General features: G+C 34.1%; 1 protein-coding gene across 3 annotated transcripts in view; it reads left to right on the top strand.

Annotated features, from left to right (window-relative positions):
- Positions 1–12,992, top strand: part of SUPT3H (suppressor of Ty 3 homolog (S. cerevisiae)) — a 382,176-nt gene that overhangs the window by 306,200 nt on the left and 62,984 nt on the right. The gene's annotated exons all lie outside the window — the stretch shown is intronic.

Raw genomic sequence — 12,992 nt, 5'->3', positions numbered from 1 at the left:
ATAGTGGAATTTGCCATTTTTAAAAATATTCATTTATCTTTTAACATATTAAGTCAGAACATATGTGTTGAACATTATACATATATATATATATATGCATGAGACAGTTTTTTCTAAGAGTGGATTTTTTTGCTATCATTTAATAGAAGTAATAATGTCTTCTAAATTATTATTATTCCTTATCTTTAAAGGTAATACTTTCTTTTATTTTTTGTTCATGTTAGTTATTATTAATTGTATGTATTCTCAATGTGACAGCAAGAATGTGTCAGAACTTTTCACAAAATGGTGCAATTATTTTCATTTTTGTTTAATTATTATAATTTGTCATAAATTATAAGAACATAATTTTAACATTGCTGATAAAGCAATATATGCTTTTACATGAAAACTTTTAGTTACTGTATTACATCTAAAAAAAGGGAATAAAATAAATTACCTCGTGATATTTTTTGACCTGGATACTTAAAAAAATTAAGCAATAATCCAAGAAGAAGATGTGATTAAAAAAAAAAATACAATGATTGAAAGAATTTAAAAACCAAGTGAAACTGAAAGAACTAAACTTATAAAAAAGTATTTAAAATATCAAATCCATCGATAGGAACCAAGGAATGAGCAGTAGGTTGAGGCAGTGGAATAGAGCAAAAGAAAAGACATCAGGATCGAAAATAAGATAGAAGTAATTAAAGGGCAGCAAAGGGAAACAGGATTTTTGACAAATAGAGAAAGTTGTAACTAAATTAAGTAAAAGTACATCAAGGAAAATGTATCAAATACAAGAGGAAAATATAATCATGCAGCCTGTGCCATTTCCTCAAAGGAACATAGTAGTAGCAGTGATGGCAGCCACGTTGTTCTCAAAGTTTTTATTTTTAGAGAGACTAGACAGATTGCTTGAGACTGTCTTGGTTGATGACATCTTTAATATGTGTTGTATATGTATCTGTATATCTGAATAGCTATTTTCATTCCCCCTGTTTAATCAGGTACTCTTATTCATGCTTTGTTATTTTTATTATCTAATACTGTGGTATATGGTTACAAGTGTACTTGAAATTACGTTTCGATATAGCTTAAGCTTATTTTTATCTACTGAAAATATAGCCAGTATGTGGTTTAAAAGTAATGAAGCAATTTATAAATTCTTAATTTAAATCGATCTGGAAAATAGAATAAGCCAAGCCTTAGAAGTTTCCCTTAACCACTACCAGAGCAGACAGGCAAAATCAGCAGCAAACGGTAAAGAACTCTACAGAGAGACACTTGAGCTTGTAATCACTCCTCAGAAAGAAACCATCTTGAAGGTCTATTCTGTGACCTAGAGCTATAAGAATTTGCCCAACCTTCAGGACTGAGTATGCTTACTCCATTTTATATCATGAGTAATGTAATCAAGGAGAGACAGTTTTGTGTTATATATTACAACACATAAACTGGCCTTTTAATGTTAAAAATTCTCCTTAAAGTGGAATAGATTGCCAGTTTTTTAAAACTAACAATGTAGCCACCCTGCACTGATCCTTCCATATCTTCTAACTGCTGAAATGTTAGGGGGTTCTTATGTTCATTTCCCTCATGCTCACTCCCTGAGATGATACTTTCTTTGCTCTAGGGATAGTCTGCTAACTATGTTTAACTCCTAAAAAGAAAGGACTCAGATAGCTGCCTCAATGGTGAACATAGATTGAGACCTAGTTTTTCCCCAGTGAAATTTTTTATAAAACATTTTAGTTATGCTATGAACAACTATTTTATCTTTAAAAAACATAGAGATTTTTCCTTTCCAGCATGGTTTCTCAACCTAAGTAGTTGTCTGATGTGTGAATGTGTGTGTGTGTGTGTGTGTATGGATGTATATAGATGTGTGTACATACATTATATGTGTGTATATATACATAATTTAGTATATTCACATTCGATTCATTTACAGCTAATTCCTAATGAGTTGAAGTTGAAGAATTATAGCAACAACTGATTGATCAACAGGTTATATGGAAACTTAATTTCAGCTAAGCAGGATCTGGTCTGGTTAATACATCAGTCGCCTACCACTCGTGAAGTGCTACAGAGACATTTGTTAATAAACCATCCATTCTATTGAACCAATTATGACAGTACTGACTTTGGCATCACAATGTGTCAGACACAACAAACATGCCAAATATGTCACAGCATCCTGAAACAGAACAAATGTTTGTGTTTTAAAGGTATAGGAGCTCCCCTTTCTGGTATTATCACCACACCATATCTACTCCCAAACCACCACAGCCCATCGGCATCATCCATCATGCTCCCTCCCCACTGTGTTTTTGCTCCTCCCCACCGTGTTGGGTGTGATTGGTGATTCCTTGATTTTCTATGTTCTCATGTATTAATCCTGTGCAAAAGATCAGAGAAAAATTCCTTATCTACAAGATTTAAGTAATTTTCCTAAGTTAAACTATTAATCAGTGATTAAGTCATAGAACCAAGGTTACAAATTCAGGCTTACCTACTCTCAGGTCCAAAGTCAGTCTTGAAAAACATGGACTTTTGCAACTGTCCCAGTCCCTATATACTTGACTTACACATATGCTAAACAATATTTAAAGGGACTACATTTACTTTCTTATTGTTTACTTTTCATAAATAATTCTGAAAATCACTTCAGAATCTCTGATTGGTAGTGTTTTCTAGTATTTAATGAACTTAGTCCTCAATGATTTTGATGCTTCTAATCTTATATTGGTTTTCTTAGTAGTTTTTGTATCATGATTAAAACTGCTGATTCTAGAGCCTGGTGGCCAGAGATAAATCCCAGTCCTGCCACCTACTAGCTAAGCAGCTTTAAGAAAGCTTTTTAACCTCTCTATGGCTCAGTTTTCTCATCTGCAAAATGAGCATACCTCATGGCAAAATTTAAGGTGTGTTATGAATTTAACATACAATAGCTCTTAATAAATTACATCAATAATAGTGGAAGCAGTAGTATCTTTAGTATATTTTTGTACTTTATATGTATTTTTTATTTTTCAGATATGAATACAAGCAGATGAAAGTAAAAACATTCTGCCTACCACCCAACCAGTCAGGCACACACAAATGCCCAACCAGTCAGGCACACACAAAAGAGGTCTCACTTTGAATCACAAAAGAAACTAAGACTTGAATAATAATGTGATTTCTTTACAGGCTAATATAATTTATACCTTTAAATTTTAAATGCCATTTAAAGAGTATTGTTCCAGAGAATAAATTTCCATTTTTATGCTCTGGCTTAATTATATCTGGAGATCATTAATGTTTTGTCAATGAACAATGTAAAAATTAGGTCTCAGTCATTGTACTGGGGTAGAGTGGGGAATGGGGTCAAAAGAGTGAGGGGAGGGAAGTGCATCGGACCATGGTGATGGCACAGGGGTGATTTGATGATGGGAAGCCCATGGGGTTTACAACTGAGATGGAAAAAGGCACAAGATGATGTAAAAATAAACTACTATATTATTTAAAAAATTAATAATAAGCTGTCACAAAGGTATCACCACTTCCTGCCAGCATCCAATCCAGAGCAATGTCCCACTTCTTGAACTTTCCCCAAATTACTAGCCCTCTTATAGAGACATCTCCCAGTTCCTGTGGTATTCCTGGTCTTCTTTAGCTAAAGATTATACCCAATCTAGGCCCTCCCTGGTGGCGCAGAGGGTTAAAGCACAGCACTAAGAAGCTTCAGCCACTTGCACATGAGTTTGATTCCCACCTGCCCTGGAGGAGATCCACATGGCGTGGCAGACCTCTCCTGACCCACCCGTGCTCCCCTCATCAGTGTACTTCCTCAATCTGCCTGTTCTGCTCCCCAATCTGTCTCTGGTAAATCCTCTCACCCTCCGCATCTCTGGGCTGTACCCCAGTTCTTTATGAATAAATAAATAAATCTTTAAAAAAAAAAAAAGATTATACCCAATCTAATGATACTCCTAACGGATACAGATGGAATTCTATTTTTAGGAATAGATACAATTCTGAACCAGATTCTAAGAAGTTTTCATGCCTTTTGTATTCTGTACATGCATTAAAACAGACAAAAAGCTGTGGGAAAAAAAATTAGGTCTCAGTAACTGAATAAATGTAGTTACAACTTGATTTTTACATACTAACTTGATTTTGCAAATTAGATCTTAAAAAATAAAATTGCAAAAATAAACTATTATACTAAAAATGTAAGGAACAAATGACATGACCTCAAATTTAAAAACTTGGTCAAAATCATTTTACATCAGTTTATATTTTTGCATGTTATTCAAAAAAAAATTTTCAGTTTGATGAACATATCAAAGTTGGCGATAAGTTTTTAAAATAAATTACTAGGAGCCAATTTTCCTCACTTTTTAAAATTTCCTCATTTTACTGATTATGAAAATTGTTAGTATATTAAAAAATTATAAAAGTATGGAAAAGTAAAGGATAAAATAAAACTTACATTAAGAAAGGCATCATGAATTCTCCATTAAAATGTAGCAAAAGTTAAGTGAAACACCCCATCAAAAAATAATCTGCCTAGAAGAGCATTTTACTTTTTTCAATACAAAATTCAAATTTTGTATTACTTTTGAGAATGGCTTTTTAAAAAATATTCTTAGAACTTTTTTGTTCAAGTTTACTATGTAAAAAACATTTTTTAAAAATTTGTGAGTATAAAGAACTTTTATAAAATAGAGCATTTTCTTTTTTGCTTAGACAAAATCACCCTTAAGAGCAACTCAGTGCAATGGTTGTTACACCACAGATGGTCAGATGTATGTACATTTTATTTAAGTCCTGGCTGTTTACAAGTAGGGGGTGGTGCCCATGGTTACCTGCTCCATAGCTCAGTCCAGCGCTCACTGGGAAGTGCTGTAAAGGCTGATAGAAAACCACATCTATAATTTTGAAAGCCAGAGAAAGGAAACTGTGTTCTCTGAGTGAGATGACATAATCCTGCGTGTAATGCCTAAATCTAATTTAGTTTCTCCTGAGTGATATTCACAGCAGAAAAATATATAAACACCCCCAGAGCTTGCATATTATCAGATGACTTTCGGTTGAACTACACTAGTGAGACAATAAAATTGCTCATTTAAACACCATTATTAACCTTAATAATACCTGAAGTGTGTCGCTAGCAGTAAGCCACTTCAGTATCTACTCATCTGTGTTAAACTGTGAAGCATATCATAGTATGTGTTAAATGGCTAAGACTTGAGAAAGTCGGTTCATCTCCCTCTCATGCTTTGCACTGTAGCCAAAGGTGCATTGTAAGGTACTTGGTAGGGCTGCCTGGGAATGCAGCCTCCTGACTCAGTTTACTGCCGTTCCTCAAGGGAATTTACTTTGATGTGAATGTGTCCGGGAGGCGTGCAAGGGATGCTCTCCCGTCATTGGTTATTAAGGAATGTTCAAACAGACAGGGATTGAAAATATGAAATTTCTTTTTAAAATGTCTCACAGTAAATGTCTTACAAGCTAAAAGTGGCATAGCAGATTGCTTTTTTCCTGTTTATCTAGAATTTCATTCATGAGTAACACTTACATCATTAACACATTAAAATTTTCTACAATGTATGTATTCAACCTAATGTCATGAAATAGTCAAATGATTTTCAGAAATAAATACCAACTAGAAAGTATGTAAAAAATTTTAAATATTTGTGTTTTACTAGAAGTAAAATTTTTCTCAGTAAAGTTTTTCTAACTACTGAACCCATCATTATAGATTGGAGCCAAATATATGTTTACAGTTGAACTACTGAGTCTTGGCAGAAAACAATGACATACAGCAAATTTATTATGTAAGTCTTACCTATGAGTGAAAATTCTCTAAGGGGAAAATGAAACTTTAGTTTCTTTGCATTTTAAAGTAGGGGGGATACAAATTTCAATTACTAGTTAATTGGGTAAATTTAATTGTGGTTTTTCTAGGTCAAAAACAGTTGAAAATAAGAAATTGTTTATGTTCCAATTCCTACACTGTTTTAATTTAGATTTACTTAGTGAGAGGATGCTTAACATGTCGAGACAACATTTAAAAAGAAAATCATTAGAACCAAGACAAATGTTAATTGATCAAATAACTTCCACTTACATAGCAGTTTAAAAGGTAATTTTCACCTTCTTTATGTTATTCTCATAATACAGCAAAAAGAATGTTACTATACCAATTTCTAGTTGGTATTTATTTTTGAAGATCATTTTACTACTTCATGACATTGATTTTCTAGGTTGCAGAGTAAGTACTGGAGCTCTAGCTCTTAACTCAAGATTTCTTATCCCAGAGATATGATAGCATTTCCCCTAAACAACATTATATAGTAGATAGGTTCTAAGAAGTATTATAAGTTGTTCCACCAGAAAGGCATTTCTTTATCATACGTTTCAGAAAATCTGTATATTGTATGTAGAAAATCCACTCTTTGTTACATTCTTAAAATTTCATTCACTAACAACAGGAAAGATGTTTTAGTGCATAAGGTGTGGAAGCAAGCAAAAGGACGGATGTTTTAGTATCATAGTAATAGGTGACAGTTGCAGTATTCATGTCCATCACAGTGTCCAGTTTGTTCTATATTTTATTTACAAAGCACTGAGAAGTTTTTATTCACAAATGCAGTAGTGTTTCATAACATTCTACACAATCCTGCAATAGCCTTGTCTGAAAAGACAGTAAGAATTTTTTGTTTATCTGTTCTTTCACTAACAATGTCTAAGAAGTATTCTCTTTTCTAAACTGCTAATGTTAAAAGGGAATCAGTTATTAACTTCTTATCTAGCATAAATCTTCATGGCTTTATGGGGGAAAAATTTCTTACCAGCATTCCTTTACGTCCCCTTTTACCCTTTTTCTCTCCCCCCTTCCTCTGTTTTTTCTTTTAATATCCAAAAGGGCAGGTTTATAATGAAAAGGGAAGGGAAAGGAAGGAACAGTTGCACAGACACAAAGCAGGCAGAAAGAGCTGCCTCTGAAAGAGACAGGTTGCTAAAAGAGATGCCTGCGTAGACACAAGGGCATAGAGACATCCGCAGGCAGCCTTAGGAAGAGAGCTGCTCCCCTCCCTCTGAACCTCAGAAACCCTGCTGTTAATTGATTAATTGACCGATGGTTACTTTAAGTATTTCACTTTGTGGAATCATCTATTGTATGAATGTCCAATTTGTGTCTTTGTCACTATGACTTGCTTTCCAATACATAATTCCCTTGAGCTTCCATTTTTCTGTAAATTGCTACATTTCACCTTTCCTCTCCCTGAATGATATTCCCTGAGTGTTGCTACACCACATCTTCTTGGTACAGTCTTCTGTAGATGGGCATTTCATTTGCTTCTGTGTCCTCACTATTGCAAATAGTGTTGCAATAAACATTGTAAAACATAGGTTTTGCTTCTTCATTGTTTGGATAGATGACTAGGACAGAGACTTTTGGGTCATACAGTATTTCTGTTCTTTAAGGTCAGTCCATACTGCTTCCCAAAATGGTTGCAACATTTTACATTCCCACAGTGTGATAGGTTTTTCTTTCTCCACATCCTCCCTAGCACTTGTTTTTGGGGTTTTGTTTTATTAAGTGTGCTGTTGTCCTGGATGTGAGATGGTATTTCATTATAGTTTTACCTGCCTCTCCCTTACTAAAAACTATGATGGACATTTTTACATGTATCTAGGACCTTCTGGGTTTCCTCTTTGGCAGATTGTTCTGGTCTGCTACCCATTTACTAATTGGGTAACGTGTTTGCTTATTGTTAAATTGTAGAAGTATATATATATAACCTCTTGTTGATTGTGTAATGTGTTATGTTTGTTCCTATTCAATAGGATTTCTTTTTCATTCACTTATAGTTTCTTTTGCTGTGTAAACTATTATAACTTAAGGCAATCCCTCTTACTTAATTTTTGTTTGTATTTCCTTTGTCATAGCTGTTAAGTCTCCCCAAACATCTTTATCACTCATGTTTTCTTATGTTACAGGTCTTATATTTTAAGTCTTTAATCCATTTGAATTTTTTTTTTTTTAAGATTTTATTTTATTTGTACATACAGAGCTGGGGTACAGGCCAGAGGCTCAGGGGCGGTGAGAGGCTTCACCAGAGACAGAGTGGGGAGCAGAACAGGCAGATCAACGAAGTACACTGCTGAGGGGAGCAGCGGGCGGGTCAGGAGAGGGCTGCCACGCCGTGTGGTCACCTCCGGGGCAGGCAGGGATCGAACTCATGCTGAAGTGGCTTTAGCTTCTCAGTACAGTGCTTTAACCCGCTGCGCCACCAGGGAGCTAGAGAGGAATTCGATTTCATTCTTTATATGTGGCCATTCAGTTTTCCCACCATCATTTGCTAAAGAGACTTTCCTTCCTCATTGTATGACCTCATCTGTTTTATCACAAGTTAAATCTTACTGTGTACATTGCTTTATTTCTGCCTACAATGCTATTCCACTGATCCATGTGGATTTTATGTCAATGTTTATGTCAATACCAAATTAATTTATCATTGCTTTAAAGTATAATTTAAAGTCTACTAACTTGATGTCTACATTTCTCTCCTTTTTTCTCAGGATTAATTTTTTTTTATTTGAGGCCTTTTATGGATTTGTATAAATTTCAATTAATTTTTGTTCAGTTTCTTTGAGGACTGGTGATATTTTGAGGAGCTTTGAGTTTAATTTATTGTTTTATGAAGAATAGTGATTTTGACTATATTTATTGTCCCTATCATGAGCATGAACTGTCTTTCCATCTCCTTATGGAACTATATAAATCCTTTAACAGTATCTTGTTCTTGTTCTGGCTGTATAGTTCTTTCACCTCCTTGATTAGGTCAATTCCAAGATACTTGACTTTTTTGAAATGATTCCAATTGGAATTATTTTCTTAATTTCTTTTTCTTCTCATTTGTTGTTTGATATAAAAATGAAATGAATTTTTGTATATTGATGTTGTAACCTATCACTTTGCTGCAGTTATTTTTTGTTTTTAATTGCTTTTAATAAAGCCTTTAGGGCCCTCCATATATAATAAGGATTACAAATGGTTTCCCTTCTTTTCTGACTTAGATTCCCATTATTTTGTTTGTTTGTTTTCTGATTAGTATTGTTATAACCTCAAAATTGAATTAAACAGATGTTGTGACATTGGCCATCATGTCTTACTCCTGATATTAAATATTAAAGGGAAAGATTTTAGTTTTTCACCAAAATAAATATTATATTGGCTATGGCTTGTATTGTTTAGCCATTATTATAAAGAGCTGTTACCATCTTCTTAGAATTTTAATCAAAATGGGAACGGAATCTTATCAAATGTTCTCCTTGTATATTGATATTATCATATGATGTTAATAAAATGTATTAGATTGAATCATTTACATATAGCAAACTATCTTTGCATCCTTAGCATAAATCCCACTTGATAATAATTTATAATTCTTGTGGTAAATTGTGAATTCATTTTGCTAGAATTTTTGTTGAAATCTTTGGCATCGCTGTTCAACAAGCCTTTTTATAATCTGTTCAATCTAAATTTGGTAAACTTCACTTGTCATACTTTCCTGCTATTATAATAGCAACATAATTCTGTACTACCAGATAGAATTGGCATACTCATATTATAAAACTATTCAGTTATATTTTTTAACCATTAGGCAGTGTGGAGGAAAGGAAAGAGAAGTATCATTTGAGCTCTGTGTGGCAGTATTTTACCTTGGGGGCAGTGAATGAATTTGTTTATAAGGAATTATGCAGTTCCACTTTGGAAAATCCTGTTATTAACCAGTTTGTATAGTAAACAGTGAATTTTAAAACATATTTTTCTTTTTTCTACCTTCACTTTTATAGCAGCAGTAAAGACCTCACATTTAGTTCAGCATTAGTCTACATCCTAAAATGATGTATTTGCAGTTTTACGTGGGCTACTTTAAATATCAAAAAGCAAAACTAACAAACTACACTTCCAAGACACAACTTCCTAATCAACAAAACATTTACAAGTTCAAATACAAAAGATGATAGAACCTTTGATTAACACAAAAATTTAAATAGGTATTCAAATCAAACATCCAGGAGGCCCCTAGATCCCATAAAGAATTCCACTATTTTTGTAAACATAGTTTGAAAAGGATAAATTCAAATTTTACTAATTGGCAGGGTGGGAGGAAAAATGGTTAAAGTAGAAATGAAGGGGAATAGCCCTGGAAATATTTATTCTCCAAGTTTGTAACCTTCAGAATCTTCATTCAGGAAGTTAATGAATCTCTTTATTGTATGTGGCAATCTGTATGTTGGAATATAAAAGAAGAATATGAATATTGAGTACAAGGAGGAAAAAAAATAATTAACAGAATATTCTCAGAGGGCCAAATCTTGAAATTCAAGTGTATTATTAGAGTTTCTGTATTTTTTTCAATCTTCTGCAGGAATAGGGGTAAAATGTAAAATTTATTTTGAGAGTAATTCTAAAAAAAAATTATCCTTTCTTTAAAAAGTAAAAAATGGCAGTATAATTTTTTTTTATTGTACTAACATTGGTTTATATTATTGTTTGTATGGTAGAAATACAGGCCTTCCCCACTGAAGTATTATTACCTCATAAATTCATAACAGCAAAAGTTGGGAGGAACTAATCTCAGTTGAGATATTTCTAAATTTTAAAATAGCGCTCTGGAAAAAGCAAAAAACTTTAGTCTATGAATAAATAGGAGATTTAAAAATATTGAGTTAGACATGTATTAAATTGCTCATGCTCACCTGACAAAGAATGCTATTTAAGTTTTTTAGTGCATATTTTATATCGAAATTAGATGAATATTAGAAAAGAACACAGTTGTTTTATTAAAACAGATTCTTCATGTTCCATTGCCAAAAACAATGAACATTCATAAGCATGTTTTGTCGAAGTCAAACATTTGTATAGTGTATTATTAATAGTGTGACAAAAATTCCCCCTCCAAACAACCATGATGAGAGCCTGTTGAACTGGACAGGATTTATTTTTTGATGATTTCTTAAATAGCATTATATACGTTAGTCACACAAATATAGTCACTGAACTGTAGTTTAATTTACTGATATAATTACAAAATTAATCCCACAACATAATAAGTAGATTGTTTTAAATGGAAAATTTACACCTTCCAAAAATGAAACTGATACCCTGCTTTTATTGTGTCCAACATATATTTAAGCTATATTCAAGGTTGGAAAAATGTGCAGGAAAAAATAATTATGCCTTGTTTTCCTGACTGGTGTTTTAATTATGATTTGATTTAAACCAAGTCCCCTAGGCTATGTATGCATAGATCAAATATTCTACCCCCACGCACCGCCTCTGCATGACCCCAAGCTGTGAGAAGAGAAAATTCATAGCCCATATGTCAGTCAGATGTTAATTCTTGCCCTGGCACCTGGATAGGCTCTCCCACCTGATTGGAATACACTTGCAGTTCTGGGCATTTACCCAAAATGTGGAGTAGACTCTGCAGATCTGGAAATATTTTGGCTGATTAGTTGGCAGAGGTCAAGAGGGCAGAACCCAGTGTCAGGCTCTGAATTTGCCCAGGTGTATTCAAGGTGACAGTTGGGCAGCTGTGCCCCTGGTGGAAATACCAGGGAGAATGTATTTGAGTTGATTCTCTGGCTCCAGAGTTCACAACCTGGCCTACAGATTCCTGTCAATTCCAATTCAAACACTTGTGCAGATTTTATAGCTTCCAGTAGAGACGTTAGAGGCTCCATTCCTGGCTCTGATTTAATACTACATACCTGATCTAACCTAAAACACCCATGCCCATATTCTGGACTAATTAGGTAAGAACCTAATAAATAAATAAGTTATAGCTGACAAACATTCCTCTTCCGAGCAAGTTTTTGGTGTTTTAAACAATTAGAAAAGAAGAAAGAAAACTAGTTTGTGTTTTCTCTGAAGCTATTGTCTAAAGAAGATACTGTTAGATCCTTATGTGGATAAACTCATTTCATTTCAGTTTTTGGTAGTAAGCAATATCTTTTACCCATATAACCATTTCACAAATATTGGAATAAAAAGATAGGCAAGCCTGTTTACGGCTATGAGTCAATCTGTTCCCCACAACTGCTTGAACAACTCAGCACACGTGCCTGCCAGCACAGACGAAAGCACACTCACACAAAGGGCAGCACTTGCTTTGGAGGACAGTCTACGCTGAAACAGTCTTTGGGGCAGAATCCATATTGGTACGTTTATACCTGTACACAGCTGTGAAATGGAAAGACCAACATTTCCATCCTTAATGTCCTGGATACTTACAGTTCTGATATCCCCATTTATTCAGTAAACATTTGCCAAACACTGTGTTAGAAATATGTTGAAATGGGCTTAAGGTATAGGGAGATGTGTAACTGATGCCCCAGCATGGCAAAGGAGATGTGGGTTGTGTGGGTGTTGTAACTGGTGAGTGGCAAAGGCCTCAGGAAAGAGAAGAGGGCACAGTCTGCCTGAGGAAGTCTAGAAGGTTCTGTGGGATTATTAACATTGGAACTAAGTTTTTGAGACCGAATTAAGGGAAAAGATAATTCAGGCAGGAATAATAACAAAAATAAAATGGGGGAAGAAGGTAGGAATAATGTATGAAAGCAGTATGTCTGCTCAGGTAAAATGAGGACCTGGGTCTGGCATATATTGAGGGGAAATGAAGCTTCAGAGATAGAGTGATGCCATTTCAAAATGAACTTTGAATTCCAAGCCAATTTACCTTGACTTTACGTACAAGCCCCCAGGTATCAAACTGTGCCTTGCAGATACCCTCAATTATTTTATAGGTGTTTGGCAAATGTTTTCTCTAAATAATAATAAAAAAAATGCCTTCACTTTATATTGGATTCTCAGTAAGATTTGTTTGAAAAAAATTTAAAAACTAATAGAGTCATCTAGGAGCTATTTGAAACCTTTGGAGCAGAGTTGGTCTAAACAGACCAGAATTGTGAAAAAACAACTCAGATAATGGCTAGAGGAAGGA

The sequence above is a fragment of the Condylura cristata genome, unplaced genomic scaffold, assembly GCF_000260355.1.
Source record: "Condylura cristata isolate star-nosed mole 26May11 unplaced genomic scaffold, ConCri1.0 scaffold00001, whole genome shotgun sequence".
In the NCBI taxonomy this organism is placed as follows: Eukaryota; Metazoa; Chordata; class Mammalia; order Eulipotyphla; family Talpidae; genus Condylura; species Condylura cristata.
Note: the sequence above shows the minus strand (reverse complement) of the source record. Positions and strands in the feature narration are given on the sequence as shown.